At 42.0% G+C, this 19,396-nt stretch overlaps 1 long non-coding RNA gene and 1 pseudogene across 1 annotated transcript in view; both read right to left on the bottom strand.

Moving 5' to 3' along the window:
* The window catches only part of LOC126941949 (uncharacterized), a 43,480-nt gene extending 35,966 nt beyond the window's left edge, over nucleotides 1-7,514 (bottom strand). Inside the window, exons 1-2 of the long non-coding RNA XR_007721460.1 lie at nucleotides 7,475-7,514; nucleotides 5,326-5,443 (exon numbers count right to left, since the gene is read on the bottom strand). This is a non-coding gene — a long non-coding RNA (uncharacterized LOC126941949). The remainder of the gene's footprint in view (nucleotides 1-5,325; nucleotides 5,444-7,474) is intronic.
* Nucleotides 7,515-8,570: 1,056 nt separating this feature from the next.
* LOC126941703 (tigger transposable element-derived protein 1-like) lies at nucleotides 8,571-10,418 on the bottom strand (annotated as a pseudogene).
* Between the last annotated feature and the right edge of the window lie 8,978 nt (nucleotides 10,419-19,396).

Genomic DNA, 19,396 nt, shown 5'->3' with positions numbered 1-19,396 from the left:
AAATTTTCCTGTCTTCTTCTGAGCCCTCCAAACTGTTCCAACCTCTGCCTGTTACCCAGTTCTAAAGCTGCTTCCACATTTTTGGGTATCATTATAGCAGTACCCCATTCTACTGGAACCAATTTGCTGTATTAGTCTGTTCTCACACTGCTATGAAGACACACCTAAGACTGGGTAATGTGTAAAGGAAAGAGGTTTAATTGACTCACAGTTCCACCTAGCTGGGGAGGCCTCAGGACACATACAATCATGGTGGAATCCAAAGGGGAAGCAGGCACCTTCTTCTCAGGGTGGCAGGACGGAGTGAGTGCCAGCTAGGGAAATGCCAGACACTTATAAAACCATCAGATCTCACGAGAACTCACTCACTGTCATGAGAACAGCATGGGGGAAATCACCCCCGTGATTTAGTTACCTCCCACAGGGTCCCTCCCACAACACGTAGGGATTATGGAATTACAATTCAAGATGAAGTATGGGTGGGGACATGAAGCCAAACCATATCATCTACAGATCAATTGAAAAGAACAGACATCTTGACAATACTGAGTCTTCCTATCCATGAACATGAAATCTCTCTCCATTTATTTATTTTTTTCATTTTAGCTTTGTAGTTTTCCTCATAAAAGACCTTTTGTATATTTTGTTAGATTTACACCTAACAATGTCATTTTGGAGGAAGTTAATGTAAATGATATTTTGTTTTTAATTTCAAATCCCAATTGCTCATTGCTGGTATACAGGAAAGTGATTAACTTGTATATATTAACATATATCCTGCAGTCTTAATAGTTTATTAATTCCAGAAGCTTTTCCTTGATTTTTTAAAGATTTTGTACAAAGACAATCACATCTACTAACAAAGACAGTTCTATTTCTTCCTTTCCAATTTGTATACCCAACTTCCATTAAAACACTGAAAAGTGGTGAGAGGAGATATCTTTACCTTGTTCCTGATCTTATCAGAAAAACTTCTAGCTTCTCTCATTCAGTGTTATGTTAGCTGTAGATTTTTTGTAGATGTTCTTTATCAAGTTGAGAGAGCTCTCTTCTATTTCCAGTTTGCTAAGTGTTTTCCTTTTCTTTTCTTTTTTTTTTTGAGACGGAGTCTCCCTCTGTTGCCCAGGCTGGAGTGCAGTGGCGCGATCTCGGCTCACTGCAAGCTCCGCCTCCCGGGTTCATGCCATTCTCCTGCCTCAGCCTCCCGAGTAGCTGGGACCACAGGCGCCCGCCACCACAGCCAGCTAATTTTTTGTATTTTTAGTAGAGATGGGGTTTCACCATGTTAGACAGGATGGTCTCGATCTCCTGACCTTGTGATCCACCCACCTCGGCCTCCCAAAGTGCTGGGATTACAGGTGTGAGCCATCATGACTGGCCGCTAAGTGTTTTTTTAATCATGAATGGGTGCTGTATTTTGACAAATGCTTTTTGCAACTATTGATATGACTATGTGATTTCTGTTAATATGATGGATATTAATTGATTTTCCAATGCTGAACCAGCCTTGCATATCTGGAAGAAACCCAACTTGGCCATGGTGTATAATGCTTTTTATATATTGTTGGGTTTGATTTGCTAATATTTTGTTGAAGACTTTTCCATTTATATTCATAGAACATGTTGACCTGCATTTTTCTTTTCTTACAATGTAATGTTTTAGTATTAGTGTAATGCTGGGCTCATCATATGAGTTAGGAAGTATTCTCTTTACTTCTATCTCCTGGAAGACATTGTAAAGAACTAGTGCTTTCTATTTCAGGTGGTTATTACTTATTTCATTTTAAATAGGACAATTCAGATTATCTATTAATTCTTGTGTGAGGTTAGCAAACTGTGTTTTTCATGGAATTGATCCATTTCACTTAGGTTATCAAACTTGTAGGCAGAGTGTTGTTCATGGTATTCCTATGTTATCCTTTTAATGTCCGTGGGATCTATAGTGATACTCCATTTCATTTCTGATTTTAGTAATTTGTGTTCTCTCTCTTTGCCCCACCTCTTAGCTTGGCTTAGAGGCTTATTAATTTCATCTTTTAAAGAAACAGCTTTTTATTACATTAACTTTCTCTATTGATTTCCTGTTTTCAATTTCATTGATTTCTCCTCTAATTTGTATTATTTCTTCTGCTTACTTTGGATTTAAATTGTTCTCCTTTCTCTAATTTTCTAATTTGGATTACTGATTTGGGGTATTTATTCTTTTCTAATGTGGGCATTTAATGTCATACATTTCTTTATAAACTCTGCTTTCACTGTATCCCACAGATTTTAATAGGTTGTATTTTCATTTAGTTCAAAATATTTAAATTTTTTTTTTTGTTTTTTGGATCCATGTGTTTTTTAGAAGTGTGTTGCTTAATATCCATATATTTTGGAATTTTCTATATTTCAGAACTATCTGTTACTGATTTCTAGTTTAATTCCACTGTGGCCTTCTCCCTTGCCTCTGCTCCCTGTTCTCCACTTTACAGCCAGAGGATGTTGGTTAAGACCTGATTCTGACCTCCATCCTCTCCACCAAATGTTCCCTGACTCCTCAGAAAAGACACACATCTGCTCTGCCTGCCCTTCCAGGCCTGAATCCTGCATCCTCACTCTCTGGTCCCACCAAACATAATGGAGACCTTCAGTTCCCTGAATACCGCCAGCTCAGTTTTGCATAGAAATACGTTCACATGCTGATCCTTGTGCTCATAACACCATCTACATAGCATTCTAGCAGTTATCAGAAATGGGAACCTCTCCATGTATCTCCTGACCTAGGATTAAGATACTGAGTCTGAGGGAACTCAGGGGCCCTAAATCCAACAGCCAGGAAAGTGGCAGGCGTATGTATAGTCCCAAGACACCAAAATCCCAGAGACTATATGGTTAGGAGATGAGGAGGGTACAGGTCTGAGACACCCTCTACTCACCTGTGCATGACCTTAGTCATGCACAGGTGAGTAGAGACTTCTGCAGCCATTAGTATCTGTGAGAAGAACAACACTACAGGCAACTGGCAACCATGGTGGGGTTCTAAGGGTTTGTCCAACCCCTTCTCCTGGTGCTGGAGCAAGATGGCCTCCAGCTGACTGTCTACTGTGGGCCTCACACATTAGGGCAGCCTTTTATCAGCGGTGTGATCTTGGGCTACTCGACCTCCCTGTTCCTCAGCATCTTCATCTGTAAAATGGGGACAGTAATGGAACCAACTCATAGGGGTAGTGTTGGTATCAAACACATTAGTACATATAAAGTGCTAAGTATATGCTATCGTTATCCACAGAATCAAGACTTTTGTTAAAATAAACTACAGCCACATGCATGTCATGAATGCATCTCAGAAAAACAAATACAGTATTACAACATTTATGTAAAGTTTTAAATATGCACAAATAAGTAATATATGGTTATGGGATATAGCCATATATGGCTGAAGAAACAGTATTAGGAAAATAAAACTATTAACTACACAAAATTTAGAATGAATGATTACCTCAAAGCAGGGGAGAGAATACAGACGAAACTTCTAAGATATTGATAAAGTTCTGTTTCTTAAAGCAGATGATAGCTTCATGGCTGTCTGTCTTAGTGTTATTCTTTTTGCCTTACTTATACATCATAAATATTATTTTGTGTAATTTTTTAATGTAAATCAAAACAACCATAAACAAAGCTGTCTCAGATGTTGACTAAAGCTGTTCATTGTATGTTTGCATGCACAAAAGTGTTTAATTGTTTAATTTACAGGTGTTGGGAGCCAGCGCCCCAAAATCTGGCCATAAACTGGCCCCAAAACTGGCCATAAACAGAATCTCTGCAGTACTGTGATATGTTCATAATGGCCCTAACGTCCACGCTGGAAGGCTGTGGGTTTACGGGAATGAGGACAAGGAACACCTAGGGCGGAAAACCGCTTAAAGGCATTCTTTTTTTTTTTTTTTTTTTTTTTTGAGACGGAGTCTCGCTCTGTCACCCAGGCTGGAGTGCAGTGGCCGGATCTCAGCTCACTGCAAGCTCCGCCTCCCGGGTTTACGCCATTCTCCTGCCTCAGCCTCCCGAGTAGCTGGGACTACAGGCGCCTGCCACCTCGCCCGGCTAAGTTTTTGTATTTTTAGTAGAGACGGGGTTTCACTGTGTTAGCCAGGGTGGTCTTGATCTCCTGACCTCATGATCCGCCCGTCTCGGCCTCCCAAAGTGCTGGGATTACAGGCTTGAGCCACCGCGCCTGGCCTTAAAGGCATTCTTAAGCCACAAACAATAGCATGAGTGATCTGTGCTCTAAGGACATGCTTCTGCATGGAAGGCCCATCCCTTCGTTTCCCATAAGGAATATTTTTAGTTAATTTAATATCTACAGAAACAATGCTAATGACTGGTTTGCTGTTAATAAATACGTGGGTAAATCTCTGTTTGGGGCTCTCAGCTCTGAAGGCTGTGAGACCCTTAATTTCTCACTTCACACCTCTATATTTCTGTGTGTGTGTCTTTAATTCCTCTAGCGCCGCTGGGTTAGGGTCTCCCCGACCGAGTTGGTCTCGGCATACAGGTATCTTTTAGAACTGAAAATTTCACTACCAGAATTTTTATACTGATAAAATTATTATTATGACATAATGATTTACGTCATCATAAATTGTTTCACCTAATTCATTATCTAAATTAAAACCTTGTTATAACACATAAAAAGGAAAAATGAATTAAGGCTTTTGTCAGTGTTCTCAATGCAAAGTGACTGAAATTTTGAATGAGTTTTAGCCACCTTCAAGCATTTAAGAGAATGTGTGCTAGGTTTGAATACTTGTACCCTCTAAAACTCATATTGAAATTTCATTGCCAGCTGGGTATGGTGGCTCATACCTGTAATCCCAGCATTTTGGGAGGCCGAGGCAGGTGGATCATTTGAGGCCAGGACTTTGAGACCAGCCTGGCCAACACGGCAAAACCCCATCTCTACTAAAAACACAAAAATCAGCTGGGCATTGTATTAGTCCATTTTGATGCTGCTGATAAAGACATACCCAAGATGGGGCAATTTACAAAAGAAAGAGGTTTAATGGAGAACTCACAGTTCCACATGGCTGGGGAAGCCTCACAATTATGGTGGAAGGGAAGGAGGAGAAAGTCACATGTTACATGGATGGCAGCAGGCAAAGAGAGTTCGTGCAGAAACTCCCATTTTTAAAACCATCAGATCTTGTAAGCCTCATTCACTATCAGTAGAACAGTGCAGGAAAGACCTGCCTCCATAATTCAATCATTATCCACTGAGTTCCTCCCACAACACATGGGAACTGTGGGAGTTACAATTCAAGATGACATTTGGGTGGTGACGCGTACCTGTAGTCCCAGTTACTCGGGAAGCTGAGGTGGGAGGATCACTTGAACCTGGGAGGCGCAGGTTGCAGTGAGCTGAGATTGTACCACTGCACTCCAGCCTGGGCAACAGAGCAAGGCCCTGTCTCAAAAAAGAAAAAAAAGAAAGAAATTTCATTACTACTAAAACAGTATTATGAGGTAGGAACTTTAAGAGGTGATTAGGCCATGAGGGCTCTGCCCTCATGAGTGGGTTTAATGCTTTTTAGAAAAGGCTTCTGGGACCTGTATGCTTTCTTTGCTCTTCTGCCATTTGGGAAATAGTGTGTCTGCCACTCCACCCAGCCTGACCCTTCTCCCATGCCCCCCAAAATGCACCATTCAAGGTACCATCTTGGAAGCAGAGAACAGGCCTTTACTAGACACTAAATCTGTTGGCCCATTGATCTTGGACTTCCCAGCCTCCAGAACTGCTAGAAAATAAATTTCTGTTCTTTATAAATTGGTCTGTGGTATTCTGTTATAGCAGCACAAAACAAAGACAATGTGATATTTAAGGCTTTTGATTTTAGTATGTTTACAACGCTTAGTAGCATACTAAAAGGTGAACCAAATATGAAATACTTGCATAAGTTTAACTTCTTAAATCCATATATTTTCAATGTTTAATTCACTACCTACATGCACATATTTAGCATGATATTAATTGCTTAATGTTGAAATAAATGGTGTTTCATAAATTCATAAGTTAAAAATAGTGAGTGGAGAGGGTAACTCCGGGCCTGTGGTGTGAGCACTAATTCTCTATCCTTAAAATAGTCCTGCATTCTTAAGATCTGCCCTGAATGGTGTCCCTTCTACCCCTAGCCAAAACAGCCTGAACATTCCTTCAGCTTGACTAAACTTAGACAGGTTTCTCCTCTTATAGGCCCCTGGCCTCCCTTTCCTTAGAGCATTCACTTCAGGAAACTTTTAATTGTAATCTTTCTACGCCCCTTGAAATGTACTTAAATCTTCTCCCAGCCTCTTGCCACTTTCACAAACCAGGAAATGTCTTTCTAAAGGACTTGGAAACTTTTGTTTTAAAACGTAGATATTGTAGATATCGAAGGAGACGGCACACCTATCTCCCAGTTTCTGTGGGAGGGTAGGAGCCTAACATCAATGGGTACCTATTATCAAACATTCAGGGCTCGGAGCAAAACATTAGCAAATTCATGAATAATTCACGGTGGTTCACAGATCCCACTGGTCAGCCTCCCCACTTAACGTGTTCCAGTATTTTTCCACTAGCTCACTCCAGTGCTTCAAAAGCCTGCCACCTTTTGGTCCAATGGCGCTGACTTCGGTACCTCTCTCATATTGCAAAAGTCTTGAATAACTTTCTCTGCCTGTTTCAACTTTTTCCAGTTCATTTTTTATTCTGACACTCTTCTATGGCTTCTCCTCTGGCTCCCCCATCGTAACTCTCCTGTTGTCTGTTCCAGCAGCCTCCCCAAGGTCTTCCACTTTCACTCTTACCACTCCGCTTCCTCAGTCCTGAGCAGCCTTTGGGAACCTTTTCAAATCCTATCTCAGTTGGAATCTCTCAGTTTAACATCCCCGGGGCTAATCTTCTATGGCGACCTCAGAAGGAAGGGGTAATGCTCAGGCAACCAAGTCACATGTGACTCATGTCCTGGCAATCTCTTTCTTGTGGACAGGTGACAGGCCCCGGTTTCCCTGCTGCTCCACACAATGGGACCTCCAAGCCCCCGCACGTGCTGGCTCCACTCGTAACACTCTTCCACCCTCATCACGCTGGGTGTCAAGACGGGAACACAACCAGGAACGCGCCACCGTCCTGAACAAACTTCACTGAAGGTAAACTGAGTGGGCGCCCTTCATTCGGGTCTTAGGATTGGGAGGTGGGAGTTCTGCCCGGTGAGGGTTTAGAGGACACAGCACTAACCCGCGCTGGGTTGATTAGCTCAAGCTTCGCCATTAAAGGCCATTGGCGGCGAGGACCCCCGGAGCGGTGGACTCGGCCGCACCCGGCCTGGCGCGAGGTCGCCCGGCAGAGCCCTCGCCAAGCTTCAGAACCGCCTCTGTCCGTGGGGGCAACACCGGCTCTAGGGCTTTTCCCACTCACTTTATCTTGCGCCCCACTGTACTGTTCTGTCAAGTGACCCACCTCAGAAAACGACCGCCTCCAGGAGGACGCCGGAAGTCCCGCCTTGTCGCTTTTATGTGCTCGGAAATGCCTCTTTCCTCGGCCTCCATTGGCCCAACTTCGCAGGCGCATGGCGCAGAGGCATCTGGGTAATGTAGTTCCCATAGAGACAAGGGTCCTGGCTAGGCACACTTGCTTCAGACCACCGAGCATAGGCTAAGGGACCCTCGGAAGAGCTTAAGGAAATGCTGTTTCCAAGCTCCAAGAACTGAACCGGGCGGGACATGGTGGCGCGCGCCTGTGTTCCAGCTATTCGAGAGACTGAGGCCGGGACATGCTTGAGCCCAGAAATTTGAGGCTGCAGTGAGCTAGGATTGCACCGCTGCGCTCCAGCCTGGGACCCAGAGCAAGACCCCGCCTCTACAAAAAGAAAAAGAAAAAAAAAAAAAAAGAAAGAAAACTTGGGGTCAGTATTTCACGTGCACTCCAAAGCTGCAACATCAGTTGGGTACACAACACGGTAATGCCAGTCCAATACAGTGTGCCTATCAGATGAGAGCTAACGAATGCAGGCATCCTCAGAGACACTGCAAACTGGGTTCCAGACCATTGCAATAAAGCGAATATCGCAATAAAGTATGTCACAGGAGAGTCTGGGCGCGGTGGCTCACGCCTGTAATCCCAGCACTTTGGGAGGCCAAGACGGGCGGATCACGAGGTCAGGAGATCGAGGCCATCCTGGCTAACACGGTGAAATCCGTCTCTACTAAAAATACAAAAAATTAGCCGGGTGCGGTGGCGGGCGCTTGTAGTCCCAGCTACACGGGAGGCTGAGGCAGGAGAATGGCGTGAACCCGGGAGGCGGAGCTTGCAGTGAGCTGAGATTGCGCCACTGCACTCCAGCCTGGGCGACACAGCGAGACTCCGTCTCAAAAAATAAAAAATAAAAAATAAATAAATAAATAGTAAAGTATGTCACAGGAATTCTTTAGTTTCTCAGTGCCTATAAAAGTTATGTTTACACTATACTGTAGTCTATTAAGTGTGCAATAGCATTGTCTTTTAAAAAATGTGGGTACCATCCTTAAAAATACTTGATTACCAAAAATGTTTATGATCATCTGAGCCTTCTGCCAGTTATAATCTTTTGTCTTGATAGCTGTTGACTGATCACGGTGGTAGTTGCTGAAGGTCGGGGTGGCTGCGGCAATTTCTTAAAATAAGACAGCAATGAAATTTGATGCATCAATTGATTTTTTTTCCTTTAAGGAAATATTTATCTGTAGCAAGCAATGCTGTTTGATAGCATTTTGTCAGTAGAACTTCTTTCAAAATTGGAGTAAATCCTCTCATATACCCTGCCACCGCTTTATAAATTATTAATAAGTTTATGGAATATTCTAAATCCTTTGTTGTCACTTCAACAATGTTTATAGCATCTTCACCAGGGACAGAGTCACTTTCCAAAAACCACTTTCTTTGCTCATCCATAAGAAGCGACTTCTCATCTGTTCAAGGTTGATCATAAGATTGCAACAATTCAGTGTCATCTGAAGGCTCCACTTCCCATTCTCTTTTCTTGCTATTTCTACCACATCTGCACTTACCTCCTCCACTAAAGTCTTGAACCCCTCAAAGTCATCCATGAGAGCTGGAATAAACTTCTGCCAAACTCCTGTTAATGTTGATATTTTGACCTCCTCTCCTGAATCACGAATGTTCTCCATGGCATCTAGAATTGCAAATCCTTTCCAGGAGGTTTTCAATTTACTTTGCCCAGATCCATCAGAGGAATCACTATCTATGGTAGCTATGGCCTTTCAAAATGTATTTCTTAAATAATAAGACTTGAGAGTTGAACTTACTCCTAGATTTATGGTCTGCAGAATGGATATTATGTTAGCAGGCATGAAAACCACATGAATCTCCTTATACATCTCCATCAAAGTTCTTGGATGACTAGGCACATTGTCAATAAGCAGTAATTATTTTGAAATGAATCTTTTTTTCTAAGCAGTATTTCTCAACAGTGGGCATAAAATGTTCAGTAAACCATGCTGTAAACAGATGTGCTGTCATCCAGGCTTTATTGTTCCATTTATAGAGCACAGGCAGAGTAGATTTCATGTAATTCTTAAGGGTCCTTTGGTTTTTGGAAAAGTAAATGAGCATTGGCTTCAACTTAAACTAATCAGCTACAATAGCCCCTAATAAGAGCCAGCCTGTCCTTTGAAGCCAGGCATTGACTTTTTTTTTTTTTTTTTCCTAGCTATGAAACTCCTAGATGGCATCTTCTTCCACTAGAAGTCTGTTTCATCTACATAAAAACATCTGTTGTTTAGCATAGCCACTTTCATCAATGATCTTAGCTAGATCTTCTGGACAGCACTTGCTGCTTCACCTTGCACTTTTAAGTTGTGGAAATGGCTCCTTTCTTTAAGCCTTGTGAACCAACTTTTGCTAGCTTCCAACTTTTCTTCTGCAGCTTCCTTACCTCTCTCAACCTTCATAGAGTTGAAAAGAGTTAGGGCGTTGCTCTGAATTAGGGTTTGGCTTACCTCTCTCAACCTTCATAGAATTGAAGAGAGTTAGGGCCTTGCTCTGGATTAGGGTTTGGCTTACCTCTCTCAACCTTCATAGAATTGAAGAGAGTTAGGGCCTTGCTCTGGATTAGGGTTTGGCTTAAGGGAATGTTGTAGCTGGTTTGAGCTTCTACCCAGACCACTCAAACTTTCTCCATATCAGTAATAAGACTGTTTCCCTTTCATATCATTTGTGTGTTCACTAAAGTAGCACTTTTAATTACCCTCAATAAATTTTCCTTTCCATTCACAACTTGGCTAATCATTTGATGTAACAGGCCTGCCTTTTGGCCAACCTCCCTCTCTTAATTAATCATTTCTAGCTTTTGATTTAAAGTGAAAGACATGTGACTCTTCCTTTTACTTGAACACTTAGGGGCCATTATAGGGTTATTAATCGGCCTAATTTTAATATTGTTGTGTTTCAGGGAATAGGGAGACCCAAGGTGAGGGAGAGGGTTGGGGGAATGGCCGGTTGGTGGAGCAGTCAGGAAATATACGTTTCTCCATGAAGTTCACCATCTTATATGGTGGTGGGCGTGGTTTGTGGTGCCTCAAAACAACGACAGTGTAACATCAAAGATCAGTGATCACCGATCACCATGAAAGATGCAGTAATAATGGAAAAGTTTGAAATATTGTGAGAATTGCCTAACTGTGACACCGAGACCCAAAGGGAGCACAGGCTGCTGGAAAAATGTGCTGATAGACTTGCTCAGTGCGAGGTTGCCACAAACCTTCAATTTGTAAAAAACACAGCTTATGCAAAGCTCAAGAAAGCAAAATGCCATAAAATTAGTTATACTTATTCTCCTTTAATATGTGATCAAACCAATCCCCAAATCCCATTTTGTACATCTGTTTCCTGGGATCTTCTTGGTTCCAATAACTCTTGTCAGTGAGGGTCCTGGAAGGTAACAGACAACTCTTTTCAAAGCAGGGTAATTAAGAGTTTAATGAAGTGATTCTTTGTAAAAGCAATATGAAGTTAAAGGAAATCAAAGTGGGCCAGCAAAGGACCTTTGTATAAAACACCTGTCTATGTAAATATAATTTTAAAAATTCAACTAGTAAGACGATACGGGACCAGCTACTCGCAGTCTTTGGTACTGTGGCTGGGGAGGTGGCAGCTGAATAAAGCAATATGGGAGCCTCAGTTGAATAAAACAATCAGGTCATTGAAAAGAAAATTTTAACATAGGGGTAAAAATGGGAAACAAAACAATTAAATTAAGTTCTTTTGAAAGTTTTCCTTTGGATATCAATGTTTGAAAAAAACTACACAACCATTCATGTTAAGAAAGAAGATGAACATTATAACTTGGAAAATACATTCTGCTTGAAGACCATTAAAATATTTTAACTAAAATGAGAAGTTAACTACCTACATTGAAGTGAAACATGTTTAATTGACTACATAGTATGTGCTTTATAATTAACAGAGCTGATGATTCACACATATGACTGAACCCTTTCATTGATTGGCTTTTACTTTTAGGACAAAGCTTAGAATTCTTGTCTAATCTGTATTCTCTGGGACACACTGGATAGCTTATTTTTGGTTCAGTTACGTTATATGTGCATTGCCTACGTGGGTCATTTTAGATGATTTTTTTCGCTTCCAATTGCAGCTGTGTGGCATATCTGTGCTTAGAAAACATGAAAATGGTTAAGACACAGGCATAGTGCCAAATACTTTTACATTCCCTAATTTGGTAGTCTCTCTCAATTATACTTCCTCGAAAGACTCCGAAATTCTGCATCAATGAATAACACATGACTAGATTGAGTCACCCTTGTAAATTTTGTAAATAATTTCATATTTGGGGTCTACAATGAGCTTTATGAAAGCTGGGTATTGCCACTCTTAATCAATGAGTATACCAAATTCCTAGAATTATAACTAGCACCTCATAGTCACCAACATATTAACAAAGGGTGAAATAAATAATAGACTTCCCTGCACAGATCACAAGATTTATAGCTGTATTACTACCAGATTAAGGGAGGAAAACAACACATTTTCCTGGCCCAGCAGGCAAAACATAATTTAGAGACTTAGATGTCACAACTTATGAGCTCAAAGGGGTGAAATGTTGGGAAATACAAATCCATGAGCACGATGATATCCATCAACCACTGACTTAGATGTGCGATTAATGTTATGCAAAGTATCAACATGAAAGAGAGAGAGAGAAGACAAAGTTGTCCACCAGGATTGGGACGGGGTGTGTGGCTCTGGCTTTCTGGGAAGGATGAAGGAGAGGTTGTTGCTGCAAATGTGCTTACTGCTTGTGCATAGAGTACAGGGACTACATAGCCACAAGCCCAGATCATGAGGTCGAAACACAAAGTTTCGGCAAACAAAATTAATGGCAATGTAAAATGAGCCTATAAACTTCACTGGCCTGAACATTAGCCACATTTTTGTTTTTCAAATTTGTATTTTTAGTGTTCAATGGGCCAGTCATTTTCATGGGGATAAAGGTATGTACTAAGAGTGCAGCAGAATCCACTAGAGGACTAAAGAGGAACCTATCGTCCAATGTATATGGTAACTGTTTCTATGAATGTGGCCCTTCTAGGTACCTTATAGAAGGTACAGCATATTGTGGAAGGGAAATAAAATGTCGGGGCCCCAATTCACTCTGCCAAAAGGAAAAAAATTAAACTGGGAGCTGAGTCATGCAAAAAGCTGCTTTCCCTTTTGTTCCTAAGTATGGAGCTATGGATATAAGGCCAGATATCTTCACAGGTAGCTACTCTACGTTCACCTTATCTTATGTAAAGTGCCGATTTACTGAGCATGAAACAAATATGTAATTGACTATTCCCTTACCTGCTCCTTTTCTCTTATGACATGAGGATTCAGTAATGTGACCATACCCTCCCTCTTTCCCCTCCAGTCTGCTTTGCCCCGTTAAATACCGAAGCCCTCAAAATCGTCTTTAGAAAAAGGCACAGACCCACAGAGTGTCCATGTGGTTTTGTGTTCCTTTTTTTTTCACCACCCCCCCCCGCCCCCGCCAACCCTGGGCATGTCCTTAACCTTAGCTAAATTAACCTCTAGGTTGATGAGACCTGTCTCAGATACTTTTTGGTTTACAATGCAACATTTGCCCTTATATATCTGACTCATTTCATTTAGCATGATGTTTTCAAGGTCCCTCCATGTATCAAAACTTTCTTCACTTTTAATAATGAGTTGTACATAATACATCTTGTTTTTCCATTCATCAGCTGATGGATATTTGCATTGATTCCACCTTCTGGCTATTGTGAATAATGCTGCAATGAACATGAATGTACAGACATCTGTTTGAGACTTGGCTTTCAATTCTTTTGGGTATAGATCTAGAAGTGGAAGTGTCGGAACATATGGTAACTATGCTAATTTTGACAGACTGCTGCATTGCCTTCCACAACAGTGGTAGCATTTTACATTCCTGCCAACAGTGACAATTTCTCCACATTGCCATTACTTGTTACTTTCCATTGTTGTTGAGGGTTTTTTTTTCTTTTTGTAATAACCATCCTGATGGGTATAAAGTGATATCTCACTGTGCTTTTTTCTTTTCTATTTTCTTTTCTTTCTTTTTTTTTTTTTTGAGACAGTCTTGCTCTGTCATCCAGGATGGAGTGCAATGGCACATCTCAGCTCACTGCAACCTCCGCTTCCCGAGTTCAAGTGATTCTCCTGCCTCAGCCTCCCAAATAGCTAGGACTACAGGCATGCACCACCGTGGCCAGCTAAATTTTGTATTTTTAGTAGAAACGGGGTTTTGCTATGTTTTGGCCAGGCTGGTCTCAAACTCCTGACCTTAAGTGATCCTCCCACCTTGGCCTCCCAAAGTGCTGGGATTACAGGCATGAGCCACTGTGCCCGGTCTCATTGTGCTTTTGATTTTCATTTACCTAATGATTAGTGATATTGAGCATCTTTTCATTCGCTTCTTGGCCATTTATACATCTTCTTTGGTGAAATGTCCCCTAATTGCGTTGCCCATTTTTTTCAATGGGCTGCTTGTGTGTGTGTGTGTGTGTGTGTGTGTGTGTGTGTGTAGGAGTTGGGGTTGTATATATATGTGTGTGTGTGTATATATAGTTGTAGGGGTTCTTCATATGTTCTGTATATAAATCCTTATCAGATATATAATTTGCAAATATTTTATCCTGTTCAGTAGGTTGCCTTTTCACTGTCTTGAAAGTGTCCTTTGATGGAGGAAAGTTTTTAATTTTGATGTAGCCCAACTTGTCAATTTTTAGTTTTGTGGTCTGTGCCTTTGGTATCATCTAAGAAATCATAGCCTAATCCAATGCCATGAAGTTTCACCCTATTTCCTTCTAAGAGATTTAGCCCTTAGGTTTAGGTCTTTGATCCATTTTGAGTTAATTTTTGCCTATGAAATAAACTAAAGACCCAACTTCAGGTTTTGCATGTGGACATCCAGTTATCCCAGCACAATTTGTTGAACATGGAACCACAAAAGACTCGTAACAGCCCAAGTAATAAGGAGAAAGAAAAATAAAGTTGAACACATCACACGTCCTGATTTCAAATTATATTATAAAGCTCTAGTAATCAAAACAATATGAAACTGGCATTAAAAACAGATACACAAACCAATGGAACATAACAGGCAGCCCAGGCTTATTGTGAAGATTGAACAACATAATGCACATTCAGCTTAGCAGCCTAATCCCAGCAGAACAAGCCTGATACTTGAAAAGTAAACGCTCAGTAGATTTGAAGTGATTATTGGGAGAATAAAGAAAATGAACATTAATCTGTAGATCTGTCCCATCCACTGTGGTACCAAATTGGGCCTCCCGAGGGATGGCTCACACCAGCCTGTCTGGAGGTTTGATCTTGAAGACAGTCTGGTTTTAATTTTATTCATTTTCCAGGAAACTTCATTCTCTGCTAAAGGTCTCACAGCTAGGAAGTGTCAAGGGCAGGTGAGATCACAAGCCCCTTACCCACCAGGCCAGGTCCCCTGATAGCTCCTGCCCAGCTCTGCTTTCATCAGAATCCCTGTCCTGGGCTTGCTCAGTGGCCTCCCTTGAGTCAGTTTCCTAAGTCTGTTTCAGGAGCCCTGACTTCTCTCCCATATGCTGGTCCTTGAGGTCTAGTTGTCTGTTGACTGAGACAGACTATAACTGAATTTATCAGAGTTCTGCTGTGACTCCAGCACAGCCCGTGGCACCAGAGTAAGCCTCGGTGGGCTGGGCAATTTGCTGGACTAGTAGACTGCATGTAGGGGCTTGGAGGCCTTAGGACCTCAGATTCAGCCTCACCCCACCCAGGAGAGGTCGCCTTCACAGCCTTCAGGAGACACACAGAACCATGGCCAACCCACTACAGAAGCTTCCTGGGAAATCAAAATATTACTCTCTTTGTCGTGTAACATTTCTTTTCCCGCTAACTATCATCTTGGCCTTCTTTGGGTATAGTTTCCTGAACCTGAGGAGCCAGAAGCTAGAAAGTGCTCTGGCTGGAGCAAGCATGGCAGTGAGAGAAATGGACTGCCTGCCAGTGGTGAATATGTCTAGGATGTCGCATTCCCAGGTGAATCTACTACTGGCCGCTAGGATGGATGTCCTTGTTATGACCCTTTGGCTGGCTCCCATTGTGTGGGAGGGGACCTTCGACATTGACATACTGAATGAGCAGTTCTGGTTCGGGTACACCACCATTGGATTACATAGGTATACGTGTGCCGTGGTGGTTTGCTGAACCTATCAACCTGTCATCTGGGTTTTAAGCCCCACATACATTAGGTATTTGTCCGTGTTTGCCTTTGGAAAACACGTAGTCTTCCTGAAGCTGTTGCTTCATGGTGGGATTCAGGGTGAAGTATTACATCTTCACCAACCGGCCAGATCTCGTTCTGCTCATCAAGCTCCGAGAGGGACAGCGGATGGTCATCCTCCAGGTCCGGAGCTATGCCCGCTGGCAGGACATCACCAGGCACCGCATGGAGGTGATCAGAAACTCCCCAGCAGCGCTTCCTCGGGGAGGTGGATCATCTTGTGTGCGCGGATGTGGACATGAAGTTTGGTGACCATGTGGGTGTGGAGATCCTCTCTTCCCTGTTTGCCACCACCCATCCTGGCTTCTATGGGTTCCATCGGGACACCTTTATCTATGAACGCCGGCCTCAGTCCCAGCTCATATTCCTGAGGGTGAAGGGGAGTTTTACTACACAGGGGCCTTATTCGGTGGGTCAGTGCTGGAGGTTTATAGGCTCACCACAGCCTGTTACCAGGGGATGATGATCGACCAAGCCAACCACATTGAGGCCAGGTGCCCTGATGAGAGCTACTTGAACAAGTACCTGCTTCACCTAAAACCCACCAAGGTCCTCTCCCCTGCATACATGTGGGATAAGCAGCTGCTGACTGCCCACCATCAGCGGCAGGATGGCACGTGAGTATCTGTGGCTGCTCCAGAGGATCACCAAGCAATCCACAACTGATGATTGAGGCTTTTAGGAAGGGCTGGGGAGGGACAACAGACAGCTCTTCTGAGTCTTCCTCCTGGCATGCTATCCTAAATTGAAACCAGTTTTGGTAGAAAGGGTACAACTCTTTGCTTCTTTTTCCTGTCTCATTGAGAAAATTTTCTGAGGCCTAGCACACTCACTGTTACCAAACACTAGGGGTACAGTCCAGGTCCTGTGGCTTGTCACTCAGAGAGCCAAACACTGAGGTGATGAGTATTGCCAGGGAAGAGAGCTTTCATTATTTCATGGGTGACATCAGCCAGAGAGACAAGAGTCAAACCTCAAATCTGTCCTTCCTTTCTGACTTAAGTTAGGGGTACATATAATGGGGAAGGAAAATAGGAAGCTCAAAAAAAAAAAAAAAAAAAAAGAGGAATTGATCAACAGGCAGCAGGTGGTTGAATGAGGGGTCTAGCATCTCATGGTAACCATGTAGGGGAAAAAATAGGAATTAGGGAGGGGTAAAGAAGAGCGGTTGGTCAACAGGCAGCAGGTGCATCTCATTTTCTGTGCTTGGTGATCCAGAAAGCCTCAGTTTCCTGATATTAGCCAGGACACCTGGCGATCATTTTCCTGGAAAGGATGTAAGTTTAAAATTGGGCCAGTTTTATGAAAACACATGGATACAGGGAGGGGAACATCACACACTGGGGCCTGTTGGGGGGTGGGGGGCAAGGGGTGGGAGAACATTAGGACAAATACCTAATGCATGTGGGGCTTAAAACCTAGATGACAGGTTGATAGGTGCAGCAAACCACCATGGCACATGTATACCTATGTAACAAACCTGCATGTTCTGCACATGTATCCCAGAACTTAAAGTGAGATTAAAAAAATAAATAAAATAAAATTGGGCCAGTTTCAACACCACCACCACCATCCCTCATTTAGTTAGGCCTAGCACCTCTCCTCCTGACACACACATTTAGGCAGGCCTAATCCTGGGCCCAGGCACAAGTTTGTTAAGTTGTCACAACCTTAAGCTTCTCCTAAATCCCCTCAGGGTGGATATAATGTGTAGTCTCAGCCTGTCCTTGCATATAAGGGATCAGAAATGAGATCTATTTCAGAACAAAGATGCGGCTCCTGGACTCATAATCTCCTGCTTCCTGTGACACAGTCTCGCAAGGGCCTGCCTTGGCCATTGGCCAAACTAGTGCACAAAAGTTGGCTTAATTTTATCTATTTTTCTCTTTCATGTAAACAGAATCATACTGTATGCATTTATCTGCAACATTTTTCTTTTGCTCTGCTTTTTTACAGGATACAACCACATTAGTTGTAGTTTATTCATTTTTACTTATATGAAGTAATTCATATCACAATTTCTTTATTCACTCTTTTGAAGTGTTTGATATTATGAATAGAGCTGCCTGCTTCACACACTCACTCAATTTATTTAGGGTATAGACTTTTAGGAGTTAAATTATTAGAATATATCATATGTACATATTCAACTTTATTAGATAATGCTACATGGCTTTATTTCTCAACTTTCAAATTTTTGACAATCTTGTGGATTTGAACTAGTAACTCCTTATGGTTTTAATTTGCATGTCTGGAAATGCTAATGAAATTATATATATTTTTAAGTTGAGTTGACTAGTTGACTAGTTGAGTTTTCTTTTTTCTTTTCTTTTCTTGTTTTTTTTTTTTTTGAGATGGAGTCTTGTTCTGTTGCCAGGCTGGAGTGCAGTGGCACAATCTCAGCTCACTGCAACCTCTGCCTCCCGGGTTCAAGTGATTCCCCTGCCTCAGCCTCTCAAGTAGCTGGGACTACAGGCATGGGAATACACATTCAGCTAATTTTTTGTATTCTAGTAGAGACAGGGTTTCACCATGTTGTCCAGGATGGTCTCGATCTCTTGACCTTGTGATCCACCGCCGCTGGGATTAGAGGCGTGAGCCACTGCGCCTGGCCTTGAGTTTCTTTTTCTGTGAAATGCCTAATAATGTATTTTACCCGTATTTCTATTTGGCCATGTATCTTTCTCTTATTGATTCATTAGCATTCCTCACAATAACATTTTCCAGTTATACGTGATGCAAATATCTTCTTCCAGTTTGTGGTATGTTTTTTTTTTTTTTTGTTTTACTTATTTGATGAACAGAATCCTTGAATTTACCTGTATTTTTCTTTATCATATATGCTTTTTTGTTTTATTTAAGAAATCCTTCCTTCCCTTGAGGTCATAAAATATTTTTTGTCTACTTTATCCTAAAGATTTAAGCTTTTACACTTCACAGTTAAGTACCTCACACAGGCCGGGCGCGGTGGCTCACGCCTGTAATCCCAGCACTTTGGGAGACCAAGGTGGGCAGATCACAAGGTCAGGAGATCAAGACCATCCTGGCTAACATGGTGAAGCCCCGTCTCTACTAAAAATTATTATCCTATATTTACTTTCTAGTATACATTTATCCTGCCTCATTTCAAGAAAAATTATCAATTGTGTTATAATCAGGATTTTATATAAAATGTGTTCTATTAGCAGAAACAATCTAAAGTGCAAAGAGTTTAATTTTTTTTTTTTTTTTTTTTTTTGAGGCGGAGTCTCGCTCTGTCACCCAGGGTGGAGTGCAGTGGCCGGATCTCAGCTCACTGCAAGCTCCTCCTCCCGGGTTTACGCCATTCTTCTGCCTCAGCCTCCCAAGTAGCTGGGACTACAGGCGCCCGCCACCTCGCCCGGCTAGTTTTTTGTATTTTTTTTTTAATAAAAAATCTGAATGAAATGTAGAACTTGGAAATTAAGTTGACTTTTCTTTTTCTTTTTCTTTTTTTTTTTTGAGACGGAGTCTCGCTCTGTCGCCCAGGCTGGAGTGCAGTGGCCGGATCTCAGCTCACTGCAAGCTCC

The sequence above is a fragment of the Macaca thibetana genome, chromosome 19 (genome assembly GCF_024542745.1).
Source record: "Macaca thibetana thibetana isolate TM-01 chromosome 19, ASM2454274v1, whole genome shotgun sequence".
NCBI lineage: Eukaryota > Metazoa > Chordata > Mammalia > Primates > Cercopithecidae > Macaca > Macaca thibetana.
The sequence above is the reverse complement of the archived record's forward strand: the minus strand, read 5'-3'. Positions and strand labels throughout refer to the sequence as shown.